The sequence below is a fragment of the Papio anubis genome, chromosome 5, assembly GCF_008728515.1.
Source record: "Papio anubis isolate 15944 chromosome 5, Panubis1.0, whole genome shotgun sequence".
Taxonomy (NCBI): domain Eukaryota; kingdom Metazoa; phylum Chordata; class Mammalia; order Primates; family Cercopithecidae; genus Papio; species Papio anubis.
Window position 1 is genome coordinate 13,465,672 of NC_044980.1, and position 16,173 is coordinate 13,481,844.

The window sequence follows — 16,173 nt, forward strand, 5'->3', positions numbered from 1 at the left end:
CATGGTGAAACCCTATCTCTACTAAAAATACAAAAATTAGCCAGGCATTGTGGCAGGCACCTGTATTCCCAGCTACTCAGGAGGCTGAGGCAGGAGAATTGCTTGAACCTGGGAGGGAGAGGTTGCAGTGAGCCGAGATTTCACGACTGCACTCCAGTCTGGACAATGAGAGCGAGACTCCGTCTCAAAAAAAAAAAAAAAAAAAAAAATTAACTGGGCTTTGTGGCATGCTTTGTAATCCCAGCTACTTGGGAGACTGAGGCAGGAGAATCACTTGAACCCAGGAGGTGAAGGTTGCAGTGAGCCGAGATCGCACCACTGAACTCCAGCCTGGGCGACGGAGTGAAACTCCATTTCCAAAAAAAAGGAAAATGTGGACCCAATGTTGTCGGCTGTATTGAAGATCAAGACTATCAGTAAGGAGTTACTGAGGGACTCTAATCGAGATGAGAAAAAAAAGCACTTAGGAAAGATTGCAATCATAGCAGTATGGTGAAGAAATTGGAGGGCAAACTCGAGAGGAAGAGTAACACTTTTGAGTGTTTCAGTAACTCAGGTGAAAGTGACGCTAATATGTGGGGATGGAAAGATGTAAACAGATCAAATAAATATATTCAAGTGGTAAAATCAAGAGAATGAGATGATGGACTGGATATAGGAGGTGTAGCTGAGGGAGGGGATGGGATGGTGGCCAGAAGTCTGGGTGGATGACCATGGCATTCATTGAAATGGAGGTTTTGGGGGAAAAAGAGTGGGGAAGGATGACCAAAAAAAAAAACAACTCAGTTTTGGATACGTTGATTCAAGTTTTGTTTCAGTTGTCCACTAAGCCGCTGCCACGTGTGTCTGAGGCTCAGGGGTGATTCCTGCCTTAAAAATGCAGGCTGAAGGTCACTAGCATCTATATGGGAAAAGAAGTCCTAGGCATGGATGGAATCTCCTACAAATTTCTGTTAACAGTGAGAAGAGATGGTGTCTAGGATTGCTAGAACTATAAGAAACACTGCGATTTAAGGAACGGTGGTAGAGAGAGGAGACAAGCGTCTCTGAAGACTAGGGAATGTTAGGAAGAAAACCAAGGTTTAGGGTCACAAGCCAAGAGAAGGGAGTAATAATTAAGGAAGGTTGGTAAACCATACTGAAGTTTGTGGGAGCTCCACAAATCTTTCCGTTTTCCCTAATTGCACTCTGAGCTGATGATGAGATAAACACAGGAGTAGGCCATTGGAGAACGGGCCACCACCTTCATTACTGATGAAATTGATCACGAAGGCTATGGCGGAGGTATGCGGCAGTAATGAACTCTCCAGTTGTGAAACTTGGACTCCTTCCTTGCTGAGGCACAGGCAGTGCTGGAACCCTGTGAGGCCTCCTCACTCGGGGGCCTGGAGGAAGAGAAGGGCAGAATGCCAGCTCTCCACAACAGCTGCTCCCAAGAGGAAAAGAGAGAGAGGCAAGACTGTACCTGCCCCATTCTTCCTCCCAAAGCCACCATTCAGGTAATTCAACCCGCATGGAAGGAGACACTGGGATTAGAGAACAAGTGGCTCTCTCTCACCTCTCCCATTCACACAAGAAAATCAAGGACAGGAGAGCGTCTGTTAGTTGGTGCTGCTGGTAGTAAACTCCCTGGAGTGGTAGTGGGAGAAGCCAGAGTGCAGCAGGCTAGAGAGAGAATGGGAGGTGAGGCATGGAGACAACCAGGCCATAGAGCGCTCGCAAGGAGTGCTGCTGTGACAGCAGCAGCTGCAAAGTGTAATTTCATTTCATTAGCATATGTTAGGATAATCCAGGCTTGAGGAGCTGAAATAAGGTCCTGATGAACTTCCTAGGGAAAGACACATGAAATAAAGCCATGAAAATGTGTTTCATGGGACCTGGCGCCAGTAGACTCAGAAGGAAACTACCTGCAGTCAGTTCACGGAATGTTGAAGGAGAGTTGAGAGACAGCAGTGGGGCCTACGCATGTGAGTTTCTACTCAAGATGATTCATTACATCACACTCAAAAAAAAAAAAAAAAAAAAAAAATGGAGAAGGAGGCCGGGTGCGGTGGCTCACGCCGGTAATCCCAGCACTTGGGAGGCCGAGGTGGGTGGATCACCTGAGATTGGGAGTTCTAGACCAGCCTGACCAACACAGAGAAAACCCATCTCCTGAAAATACAAAATTAGCCAGGCATGGTGGTGCACGGCTGTAATCCCAGCTATTCGAGAGGCTGAAGCAGGAGAATCGCTTGAACCCGGGAGGTGGAGGTTGCGGTGAGCCGAGATCGTGCCATTGCACTCCAGCCTGGGCAACAGAGTGAAATTCCATCTCAAAAAAAAAAAAAAAAGGAGAAGGAGGACACAGAGCCCTTCAGAAAGAATTTAAGCCAACCAAACAAACAAGCGAATCAAACCCCCAACTAAATTAAAGAAAGACCATGTACCAATCAAAACGCTGTGCTGACAAACAGACCCCCACATTTCAGTGGCTTAACAAAAGTAACAGTCTATTTTATTCATGTCCTATCTATTGCAGGATGGGTAGCTGTGTTCCATCTTGCAGCTCCAAGCTAGTTCATGTGGGCTGCAAGGCTGATGTGGATGGAGAAGGAGAACAGAGGCTCACACATGGGTGTACATATCCCAAGGAACAGAATATAGTCACATGGGCCCACCTGACTGCAAGGAAATATGGGAATTGTAGTCTGTGGGCCTTTGAAGAGGAGAAACATGGGCACTGGTGAGCACCAGCAGAACCCATCACAGTAGGCATTAAAGAGGTTTAGAGCCATGGGAACCACATGATGGCCGCGCATCCCTGCAAGCCACATTCCTTGAAACCACGTAAATCACCATGTAAGTAAATCACTTTACTTATATAGAAGCTACGTTTCATGTAAGTAGGGTGATTGCTCATAGACCTTGAAGAAGTTTTTGTTTTTTTCCTTTTTGAGATGGAGTCTCGCTCTTGTCGCCCAGGCTGGAGTGCAGTGGCACAATCTCAGCTCACAGCAACCTCTGCCTCCCAGGTTCAAGCAATTCTCCTGCCTCAGCCTCCCAGTTAGCTGGGATTTCAGGTGCCCACCACCATACCTTGCTAATTTTTGTATTTTAGTAGAGATGGGGTTTCACCATGTTGGCCAGGCTGGCCTCGAACTCCTGACCTCAGGTGATCCACCTGCCTCAGCCTCCCAAAGTGCTGGGATTACAGGTGTGAACCACTGCAACCAACAAAGGGGTTTTCTTCAATAGGCACAAATGTTTAGAGATAAATACTACTAAAATGGAGATTATGATCCACTGCAGAAAATCATTAACATAGTCCCTAGCACAGGGCTCCATAAGTATCTGTTTACCAATTGAACTGATGCCTGATAAGTCTTGACCTTTCACAGAGAGAGAAAACAACACATGCAAAAATGGCAAAAGGATTTTTCCCTCCAAAGGCTGTAATACTCCGGTTTTGCTCCCTGGGTCAGGTTCTCCCATAGCCTGTATTTTTGGCTGCTGGTTTGGAGGCAAAAACCAGGGGCAAAGAAAAGAGATGCTTAGACAAGCAGACTGGTACAGCTGGATTAAGCCCAGCCACTACAAAGTCTTGGTTTGGTAGATTTGACTTTGCTCTTTCCTTTCTTTTCGGAGGGGAACATTAGGAAAGGCATGTGGCTTGCAGAGATGCACTCCCCACTGGTGCGGTTCCCATGGCTCTAAACTTCGGTGCCTGCTAATGTGGGAAACCTATTTAAGACATTCTGTTGCATAATTGGAGGAAAATAATTGGAGGAAAAGTGTAAGCCATCTTGAGGGAAGCAATCACTTGACTAACATTCCTACTTTAAAATAAATGACAAAAACCAGATTTTGCAATTTCAACAGACATTTATTGAACATTTCCTAACTCTGCAAAGTATTATGCCAGATACAGTAAAGGGCATAAAAAATAAATGGGCTAGTCCCCAGTTCTCAAATAGCTAGTGGGAAAGTCAGTCACTTAAGCATCTTATTAGATTATAAGGGAAAATGATTCTGAATAGAGTAATGAGAAAAGTTGCATGGAGTTGGGGAGGGAGGGGTACTCATCTCAGACCATCGAGAACAAAGGCCCCATGGTGGGCACAGCGTTGGTAGAAGACTGTGGGACTGGGGTGCTCCTTGGCTGTCCCCACAGGCCCTATATATGTAAGTGGAAGAGGTCCCCACCAGCCTGGGTCACGGCATTCAAGGGATGTTTCTGCCCAGATCCTACACCAGGTGTGGCTTAAATCCTTGCAACTGTAGGGTGCCTGGGGACATCCTCAAACATTCTGCTTGAAGCAGGCTTCAAATAAAGGTCCCCAGGAGATTCTGAGGTACAGGGCATCAGCCAGGAGGATCTTTCATGTCCACACCGAGGAGTATGAAGATTATTTTATTTTATTTTCTTTATTTTATTTTTATTTTTTGAGATGGAGCCTCACTCTGTTGCCCAGGCTGGGCGTGATCTCGGCTCACTGCAACCTCTGCCTCCTGGGTTCAAGCGATTCTCTTGCCTCAGCCTCCCAAGTAGCTGGGATTACAGGCACCCGCCGCCATGCCCGGCTAATTTTTATATTCTTAGTAGAGACGGGTTTCACCATGATGGTCAGGCTGGTCTTGAACTCCTGACCTCAAGTGATCCTCCCACCTCAGCCTCCCAAAGTGCTGGGATTAAGGCGTGAGCCATCACACCTAGCCATGATCATTTTAAAGGGCAAGAAATGAATTAAAGGTTTTTGAGAAAGAGTGGCACAATCCAACCTGTCCTTTGGGAAGTTCCTTGGGCTTGTGGTCAAAGGAGGGATAGTTAGGGTGCACCTGCAACATGGGGAAGGCCCAGAGGAACAGCCCTTCCCTAAGAGACAGATACCCTCTATCCCACCCCCATGAGATTTTCCCCAGATTTCCCTAGTCTCAGGCACCTGTGGAGACAAATGACGTCACATGGTCATGAATCTCACCTTTCACTGGCTGGTTAACTCACCACAACAATGCAGCATCCCAAATTCTTGTAAAGCGGTGCTCTGCCCAAAACACTCATATACTATTTGCACATGTTGTCTAATTGAAATCTCAGAATAACCGTATGAGGTAGGAAATGCTGTTATCCTCATTTCACAGATGAGGAAGCTGAGGGGAAAGTTCTTGTATTTACACAGATACAATAGCTAAGTTGGAATTTGAACGTGATTCAGATTTCAGAGCCATACTCTTAATTACCATGCTGCACAGCCTCTCAAGATTTTGATAAACATGGAGAGCCCTAGATGCTTGAAAGACAAGGTAAGCCCATGGCATAAAGAAAGATCAGTGGGAGGAACTGTGCTGTGGTCTGTCTTTCCCTTCACGATTCAGTCCACTCGGTGTGTCTGTCTATCCATCTGTCTGTATATCATCTAACCACCTACCCATACATCCACCCATCCATCCACCCATCCACCCATCCATCCCTCCATCCAACCATCCATCCATCCATCCATCCATCCATCCATCCATCCATCCAACCATCCATCTCAACTTTCAGAAAAGAACTCAAGGCAAAAGATAAACAGAGAACTAAAAACTTTAAAAAGAGGGATAAAAGAATAAAAGGCACATAACGAAGGGAAATAGATTATTGTAAAACTGATGCAAAAAAGCACATACTTAATTCTGAGCATCTTGACTTCCAAGGTATAAAAAGAAACATGGTGAGTTACATAGTTTGCATTCGCTCATAAAAGCATGGCCATCTGTCAGGAGAGACAAACTTTTCTACTACCAAAGCTTAAAACAGCTAACACATGGGTCTTTATTTAATAAAGGGAAATTAAATAACATAAGGCCAGCATCCTCAAATGCAGATGCGTCCCAATAAAGGCAGAGCACCTAATGTTAAATCTTCATTATTCCTGTAGGACTCAAGAGTAATATAATCTGGACATGCTCTGTCTAGGGGAGTTTCTAGAGTCCCTGATTGAGGAGGCCCAGCAACGTGTGACTTCTGCTTCCCTGTGGTTCAATAGTCTCACCTTCACCTTACCATTGACTTCTCCTTCATTCTGCCTATCTTAGGAAAGAGAACCATCAGGGGGTGCCAATTAGATTATGTCAGAGAGAGTAGAAGAGACAGAAATGCAAGACAACCAGGGGCCAAAGAAGATATTACCAACGTGGGGACTGGGATGGAGGGAAGTGAGTGAATGAAAGAACATGGCTTTGGAGTAGTATCAAATGCCAGTCCTACCACCAGGGAAAAATCACGACATATTTCAAGCAATAGACACTAGTTCCTTGTCTTGCTTCTCCAAGGTTGTGAAGAACTGGGAAGAGCTGAGCAGGGAAGAGTTATGCTAAAGGACACAGCTGGAGCTTCCCTCTGCAGGTGGGAGGTACCTTCCTGAGTTTCTTCTCAGAAAAGAGCCTTTGTACCAAGGAGCAGGATGGAAGGGAGGTGGAGGTAATATCTCCCACACAGGAAGATGCAACTGTTGGCTATTGTGTGAAGGATATTGTAACATGAGATAGGTCATGTGTTCACAGCCAAAGAGAAGTGTTATCCAGGTGCATTTCACCTGCCAACAGTCAGCAGTTGTTAGAGGCTTTTCCTGAACCCTGAAAGTTGACTTGATCCCCTCTCTTTGGGGACTCCTTTTTGGGAGAAGTTGCAGGTTTCCAGCTATCATCCCTGTTTTTCCTCTTGTTATTCCTGGGTTTGAGAACTGGTATTCCAGCCATTGGATGACATGTGGATGCCTGTTTTCTCCTTCTGTGGGGAGAGTCAATTGCTGGCATTCACTTCCTATGGCATCTCCGCCAGCCATTCTTTCTTTGCATTGCTACCGTCATCCCGCTTTACAACTAGACTAGTGCTCCACAGCCTTGCTCACATCATGGCACACAAAGGAAATAACATGATTTATTCAACCCACTGGGCTTATCCAGGCTGGAGGCAAATGACTGTGGCCACTCCATACCCCCCGACCCCTGCCCCAGACTGCACTGGTAGGTGCAAGGATCCAATTAAGTTGACCTGCTTGCAGTCCAACCTAGGCACACCAGTTGGAAGCTCTGATCTGGAACACAGAAATAGCTGCTTCATTTTTTCCCCCATCATTGGTCTCTTGCTTCAATCCACATTGCGCACATTGGCCAGGCTAATTTTCCCCAATTCAGCATTTTTATTATGTTGCTTTACTGCTCACCTCACAGGCAGTGGCTCCCTACCACCTATTGGAGTTTTAAAGTTATTGACCTGGCAGTCAATACGTCCCCCAATGTTGCCCCCATTTGTCTTTCCCAGGATTATCAGGTGCAGACCTGAACTCGCTGCCTCCTCCACATGTACACTTCTGCCTGTAGCATGGTGCTCTCCTCTCAGGCCTATTCTCCATTTTTGCCTACAGTACTTCAAGATCGAGATCATACCATGTCTCCTCTATGATGCTGTCCAATAACTTAGAAGGGTTTTTGTTTTCACCTCTTTTCCAACCTTGTAGGCCACTATTCTCCAAGTCCCTTCCAGTCTCTCAACATTCAATGAAAAGCCAGGCTTAAATAGTCCAATAAATTCAGGAAATGCTGCAACATATATTCCCTTCTTGGGGATGCAAAACACGTATCTGCTTAAAAGGAATTTATTTCATTCATTTTAGCCCTGAGTTGTTCAAACTTATTTCAGCACAGAACTCTTTAACAATAACAGTTATTAACTTCCCGTGGAATTGGTTCTACAAAGCAGACTTTGGAAACATACAGTTGGAACCTTGCATGTCATATCCAAATAGGCTCTAGTCTCAAATTTAGTTAGCTCTTTCAAATTTCCAGGTAGTAAAAGCTAATTAAATCTGATCATGGAACTAGACAATCTGACCTTCCTATAAACAGTCTCTTTTCCCGCCACACTCAATACTGAAAGAGAAAAGGGACAATGGTGGTACCCCTCACCCTGCATGACCTTATCGGCTCTGTGTTTGGAACCCTGGCAGAAAGAAGTTTGCTGGGATGAATTTGAGTAGTCAATTCAAGTAATAATAGCAATAATAATATTAGTCAATATCATGCACTAGAAAGTGCAGCACATTGTAAATCCTTAGTTTGCATGAGTTTTTTCAAACCCCAACACAGCACTGTCAGGTAATCACTATTTTTATCTCTGTGTTACAGATAAGGAAACTGAGGCACAGAGGGATGAAGTAACTTTCCCAAGGATGCATATCTAGAGAGTAGCAGAGCCAGCACTCAGGTACTCAATCAACAGAGTCTTGCTCAGAACCACAATGTTATGTTACCTCTTCAAGAAAACGAAAGTCCTTTGCCATAGGTTGTTTGTTTGTTTGTTTGTTTTTGAGACAGAGTCTCACTCTGTCACCCAAGCTGGAGTACAGTGGCATGATCTTGGCTCATTCCGGCCTCAACCTCCCAGGCTCATCCACCTACCTCAGCCTTCTGAGTTGCTAGGACTACAGGAGCACACCACTATACCCGGCTAATTCTTTTAGGTTTTGTAGAGATGGGATCGCGCTGTGTTGCCCAGGCTGGTCTCAAACTCCCGGGCTCAATGAATCCTCTGGCTTTGGCCCCCCAAAGTGCTGGGCTTGCAGGCATAAGCCACCTCACGTGGCCCAAAAGCATATATCTGAAGGGTGTGTAAGGTCAAATGACACAGCGATAGATTGATCTAATGCATTTTTTTTTTTTCTAATTTTGAGACAGCATCCCGCTTTGTTGTCCAGGCCGGAATGTAGTGGCATGATCTTGGCTCACTGCAACCTCCACCCTCTGGGTTCAAGTGATTCTCCTGCCTCAGCCTTCTGGTACTACAGGCATGAGCCACCACACCTGGCTAATTTTTGTATTTTTAGTAGAGACGAGGTTTCACCATGTTGTCCAGGCTGGTCTCAAACTCCCGACCTCAGGTGATCTGCCCACCTCGACCTCCCAAAGTGCTGGGATTATAGGCATGAGCCACCGTGTCCAGCCCAATGCCTTCTTTATGAAACTCTGCCTAAATATTTACTGATGTCTATGCTCAGAAGTCCACTTTTTCTTTATTCTACACAGATAGCTTATCTCCAACTTTATTTAAAAGATCACATTGTACTTATTCTTTGTACTGTGAGTCTTGGTCTTTGGCCAAAAGCAATACAATTCTGACCTAGGAAGTCTTCCTTCATTACCCCAGTATAAGAAGGGTTTCCCCCTCTCTGAGTTTCCTTGACATTTATTGTGTCTTCTACTCATTTGAATGTATATTCTGTTTTGTAATCATAATTGTCTTGCCAAGTGACTAGGTCTTATCGTTCCAACTATGTCTTGTCACTTAGAGCTCCATGCACAGTGTCATGCTCAGAGAGGTGCTGAGTGTCTGTTGACTGGCTTATTACCCCCAAATGCTGGAGCCACTTCATGATTGCACTGGATGTCCTCCTTTAGCCCACTGTATCTGCTCTCTGCCTTCCTCCACCTCGCTGTGTCCTCAGGAGGATGACCGCTGTGGGCCCATCCACAGGCTCCCTTCCTCTCTGACTCCTGGTGGTGCCACTAGTGGGAGACACCAGCAGGAGAAGTGACAGTGGGAGGAGAGATAGGTCAGTATTCATTCTCCTGGTTTTCTCTCTTGCAAGCTCTGGGTTGTCAGGATGAAACCACTGCATCAAGAGACATCCCTAGCTGTTTATTAGCCTCACAGTCCACAATCTCCAGGAACGTCCATGCTTCCTCAGGTTTTGTTACAATCCTCTCCTGCCATTCTGCAACTTCTTTGGCACTGGGCTGAAGAGTGAATGTAATCGCCAGCTGCACAGCCTGCATAAGACTGCAGAGCTCAGTGGATACAACCGGCACATACCTCTCCTTTCGGAAAGCGTGTAAAAGATCCCTTCACCCTTTCTGGCTGTTGGAGAGATAGCACCCTACAATGCAGCTGAACAAGGACAGCATCTACCAAGGGAGATTTTTCAGCTGACCCCGTGAGACCTGGCAGTTGAGGATGGTGAGGCTCATGGTTGTTTTGTTGTTGGTATATTATTTTGGCTACTGGGAGGAATCCCGTGTGACAGCCTGTGCTACTGTGGCAGCCTGTTTCTGGCCAGTTTGACCTTTTTATCACTTATTGTAGGGCCTGAGAATGTTCTGAGATTCCCTGACATTCTACTGCTTTGTTTTGAATTAGCCAGAGCTGTAATCTATCATTCTGGACCTTTATATATATACTTTTATACAGTTTTTGTGAAATATAATTTATATGCCAAACAATTCACTCATTTAAAGTGTACAGTTCACAGGGTTGTGCAGCTGTCACCACAATCTATTCCCTTTTTTTTTTTTTTTTTTTGAGACGGAGTCTTGTTCTGCTGCCCAGGCTGGAGTACAGTGGCATGATCTCGGCTCACTGCAACCTCCGCCTCCCAGGTTCAAGTGATTCTCCTGCCTCAGCCTCCCAAGTAGCTGGAATTACAGGTGCCCGCCACCATGCCTGGCTAATTTTTGTATTTTTAGTAGAGACAGGGTTTCACCATGTCGGCCAGGCTAGTCTCAAACTCCTGACCTCAAGTGATCCACCCGCCTTGGCCTCCCAAAGTGCTGGGATTACAGGCGTGAGCCACCACAATCTAATCTTAGAACATTTTTATTTCCCATAAAAGAAGCTTTGATTTAGTGTCACTCTCCTTTCCTCCCTTTGCCAGCTCTGGCAACCACCAATCTACTTTCTACTTCTGTGGATTTCCTTATTTTAGATACTTCATATAAACAAAATCATACATGACGTGACCTTTTGTATCTGGCTTCTTTCACTTAGCACAATGTTTTCATAGTTCATTCATGTTGTAGATGTATCAATTATTTATCCTTTTTATGGTTGAATAATATTCCATTACATGAACATACAACATTTTCTTTGTACAATCATCAGCAGAATGACATTTGGGTTATTTCCATTTTTTGGCTATTATGAATAATGCTACTAAGAACATTTGTGGCTGGGCACGGTGGCTCACACCTATAATCCCAGCACTTTGGGGGGTCAAGGTCGGCAGATTGCTTTGAGCCCAGCAGTTTGAGACCAGCCTGGGTAATGTAGTATAACTCCGTCTCTTAAAAAAAAAAAAAAGTATACAAAAAATTAGCTGTGTGTGGTGGTGCGTGCCTGTAGTCTCAGCTACTCAGGAGAAGGAGGTGGGAGGAGCGATTGAGCCCAGGAGTTTAAGGCTGCAGTGAGCCACGATTGTGCCACTTCACTCCAGCCTGGGTGACAGAGTGACACCCCACCTCAAAAAACCAAAAACCAAAAAAACAAAGAACATTTGTGTACAAAGGTTTTCGTGTGGACATATGTATGTTTTCATTTCTCTTGAATAAATATCTAAGAGCAGATAACTAGGTCATATGCTAACTCTATGTTTAACTTTTAGAGAACTTCCAAACTGTTTTCTAAAGTGGTTGTACTGTTTTACATTCCTGACAGCAATTAATGAGGGTTTCAGTCTCTCCACAGCCTTGTCACTTGCTATTGGCCGTCCTTATTTTAGCCATTCTAGTGGGGGTGAAGTGGTATCTCATGCTGGCTTAGTTTGCATTGCCCAGGTGGCTAGTAATGCTGAGTATCCTTTCATGTACTTATTGGCCATTTGTACACAAGCTTTATGTCGACATTTCCCTAGTCAAGACTTTCGGAGCCTGCTGGATTTCAGAATTCCAATACTTTCTGAAGTTCATAGACACTCTTCAATATATCTGCTGCAAAAATACTATGATTCAACCTAAATGGGATAAACTGTATATGGCCTCAGGTGATGTTAAGTCAGTTTTTGACACCCAAAGTGTTACAAAAAAATGTTGGTTTTCAGAACTTTTGGATTTTAGGAATCTAAGGAAGGGATTGAGCACCTGTACATGCTCCTGGATTCCAGTTAAGACTGTGCTATGGGCAGCCATCCAGATGTGCCACTGCTGCCCCTCCATGAGCCCCATAAGCATGGCTCTCTCTAGTGTGACCCCTCAGGGACCCTCCCCAGGGTCCAACAGGGAGCAGAGTACAAGGACAGGGGCCCAGGCACCTTTCCTCCCTGATCTGACTTTGCATGGTGCCTCACTCAAGACCTGAGTGGCATTTTCTGAGCTTAGTCCCACAGTTGCCTCAGGCTAGCTGAGGTCACCTTGCTTGTCCAGAGCTAGAAGTGCAGCTAGTGGTGTTTTCAGGAGAGGGAGGAAGTGGGGGTGCAGGGAGGGTTGTGATGCATAGAGTCAGGGTGGGTATTAATCCCTGAAATTACTCCCGGATATCCCCATTGCACTTTCCAGAATCTTTAACTCTAGTTATAGAAACACAGAAAAGTGAAGAATTCGATTCATGCTGAAATTTGGCAAGTCAACAGTGTGCAAGGCAATCAGGGATAGGAGGAGGGCTATTCAAATGCTTGATCATGGTCACATAGTTGCTTTTTGTCCATGACTCCCCCTTCCTGGCTTGCCCTCAGCTGGCCCATGGGCCATCCTTGAGAAGCAAAGGTGATGGTTCACTAGCTGTCTCCACCCTGCCAACCGTGAGCTACATGAACTCTGTCCCAGGATGTGGGGAGGAGCTCTCTGCCCTCTCCCCAACTCTGCTCCGAAGCCACAGCCATTTGCTCAGTAAGAGTCTGTGGCCTGGAATCATTCCCTGGAACTGATCTCCTTTCCAGTGAGGTGCTTATAGCTATAGAACCCCAGATGATCTCAGAAAAAGGGAGGTGATTAGAAGGAGGTAAGTAAAGGGGATGGGTACTGATATAGTTTGGCTGTGTTCCCACCCAAATTTCATCTTGAATTGCATTTCCCATAATTCCCACGTGTGATGGGAGGGAACTGGTGGGAGGTAATTGAATCATGGGGGTGGTTTCCCCCACGCTATTCTCTTGATAGTAAGTTCTCACGAGATCTGATGGTTTTATAAGGGGCTTCCCCCTTCTCTTGGCTCTCATTCTTCTCTCTCCTGCTGTCTTGTGAAGAAGGACGTGCTTGCTTCCCCTTCTGCTATGATCGTAAGTTTCCTGAGGCCTCCCAGCTCTGTGGAACTGTGAGTCAATTTAACCTCTTTCCTTTATAAATTACCCAGTCTAGGATGTTTCTTCATAGCAGTGTGAGACTGGACTAATACCCAGGTTAGAACAAGGGCAGTGCCCCGTCTCCCTGCTCCCCATGCCCAATCCCTCCACCCCCATACTTCCCCTGCTGCCCAGTTGCTCCACTCCTTTCAGTGTTGAGTTCAGTCTTGAGGTGCTTTCTTACCCCTTGATGAAGGAAGGTAGGGATGGAGGAGGAGGCACATAAGAGTTATGTGATATAACTAATGACTGCAAGTGTGATTTTCCTTGGGGACCTGGCTTTCCTGAAGGTAGGGGCCAGACAGGCAAGATTTACTTCTCTAGTTCCAGTTCACTTGTTCAGGATTACATAGCTAGTCAGTGTCAGAGCTGGGACTGAAAACCACTTCTTATTGGCGCTTCTTTCCCCTCCACGACAATGTCTACCCTTGTGTCTCTAGAAGAAGGTAGTTAACTGCACTGGTTTTGAAAACAAATCCAATCCACTCACCAGGTTTCCTTGTTGCTTTGTGCAGCCATGATTTTGCTGAGGCACAAAATACGTAAACAGAAAGTAAAAATAGGCTGAAGAGGAGGTGCTCTTTAAGAAGTGATTTTCGAGCTGTGCCTGCATTCTTTTATCTTGGTCCCTGAGAACTGGCAGGCAGATGAGAGGAGGAGGAAGGTCTGTGGGCTGGTCCCCTCACCTTGTGAGGGAAGAAGTCCTCTGGGGTGTGGTTGCAGACCCAGTTGGGTTGGCTGTGGGGTGATCAGCAATGATGGGACCAATCCCACTGCCTTGGTGTTACGTCCGCAGGGGGTATCCCTGCTCTTCCAGCCCTGGGCAGGGGTCCCATCACTTGGTGTGGTGGTTCTTGAGCATCTTACTCAGACTTCTCCCCTGGGAGATGACAGTAGCTGGTTTCTAGAGAAAGCCCCACGGCCATCTTTTACAAAACTTTTTACAAACTTCTGCTTTATCTCCGAACATTCTAATGAGTCCTTGTATCTACTTTCAACCTAAAATCACTTAGGTTGAAATACAACAATACAACAATGCACATCTACAACCACATTATTATGAAAAGGCAGACTCCTTACAGAGCACCTGCTGAGATTCCTGTACCTCACCAACCAGATCCGCTGTTCATCCCCCACATCCAACCTCCCCCAGCTGCAGTGGCATCCCCTATATTCTCCAAATAGCAGTGCATGCTCCTGCTCAGGCCTTTGCATTTGCTGTTTCACCTCCCTTAAGTCATCTTCCCCTAGATGTACACTCTCTCTCTCTCTCTTTTTTTTTTTTTTTTTGAGACAGCGTCTTGCTCTGTTGCACAGGCTGGATTACAGTAGTGTGATCTCGGCCCACTGCAACCTCCGATTCCCAGGTTCAAGCAATTCTCCTGCCTCAGCCTCCCATGTAGCTGGGATTACAAACATGTGCCACTGCACCTGGCTAGTTTCTGTATTTTTAGTAGAGACGGGGTTTCACCATGTTAACCAGGCTGGTCTCGAACTCCTGACCTCAGGTGATCCACCTGCCTTGGCCTCCCAAAGTGCTGGGATTACAGGCGTAAGCCACCATGCCTCGCCCAGATGTACACCCTCATTGTCTCATCTCTTTCCGATCTTTGCTCAAGAGTCGCATCAAATGTTGCACTGCTTCGTCCCTCAGACTTCACCTCTTTTCCTGTCTTATTCTTCTCCATTGCACTTATTGTCATTTGGCCATGATGCATTTTACTCATTTGCTAATTGTCTGTCATACCTATCCCACCCTATGAAAAAGTAAGTTCCGCGAGGGCAAGAATGTTGGCTGGTTTTGTTCACTAGCGCTTAAAACAGCATCTTCCATATAGTAGGCGCTCAGTACATGTTTACTGCATGAATAAATCAAGGCTTCTAGAACAGTCTAAAACTGGACATGGAGCCTTTAGATGACTTCCTGTATGCAATGGGAGGCCTTCAGTAAGTAATCAGTGAGCCTCGAATATAAAAACCCTCATTACTGTTGCAAATGCACTAGGGAAGACCTTGCTCAGGTTCTATAAGGCCAGCTCTAGGCACAATCAAACTCAGTGCTTTTTGCTTTTTTTTTTTTTGCGATGGGGTCTCGCTCTGTCACCCTGGCTGGATTGCAATGGTTCAATCAGAGCTCACTGCAGCCTCGAACTCCTGCCTCAAGCTATCCTCTTGCCCTCTCAAAGTGTTGCGATTATAGGCATGAGCCACTGTGCTCCGCCAGTACTTTTTTTTATTGGTGCCTTCCATCACTCTTTTCTTTCTTTTATCCCTCATTACTTTGGACCAATGCTTGGCTAATCCACTAATCTTCTCTATGAGGTATTAAGTGATAAAGGCTTAAGGTGTTAGCATTCCCAGGAGTATATATCCTTTAAAGCGAAATCTGGAAGACCAAAAGTTGGCCAGAATCAGAATGAATGAATCTCACCAGGTAGAATTTCAGATTCTGCAGATTTCAGGCTAGAGGCTCAATTTGGAATTCTTTGAATTACTGGCCAAGAACAGCAAGTCAGCTGTTTTTAAGCAACAAGCCTGGAAAATTGATCAGTTGGAAGTCAAGGCAGCAAATACAGACATTGTCACTTCTCCTATATATCTCATTTATATGCTAGTAATAATAAAACCTTCCTTGCAACTTCCAAATTCCAGCTAACTTCAAAGCCAAATGTACTTTTATCTTTTTTTTTCCCCCTGAATTGCTGGGTTTTCCTGCTACCAGATCAAGATCTTCATCAATTCCAACCCAACATCCCCGGAAGCAAAAGCATGTGTCCACACACATACACGCGTGCGCGCGCACACACACACACACACACCCTCTAATGCTCCCGAATTCCATCCCCTGGTCCTTTCCTAGGCACATTCCTCCTAATTCCCTCTTCTACCTCTCACCCAGTCCTCTGCTTGATTTGTATATTCAGAGCCATTCCAATGACTGGAAAAACCACTGGTGTGAAGAGCCCAAAAGACTCTTTACCAATCTACCCTGATGACCAGCTGACAATTCTCGAGGCCCCATGCCTGTGAATAGGGCTTCAGAGGTTCAGGAGAAGCGATGAAATTTGAGCTGAATTTTGAAGGTTGTGCGGGATCAACAGCAGCTGTC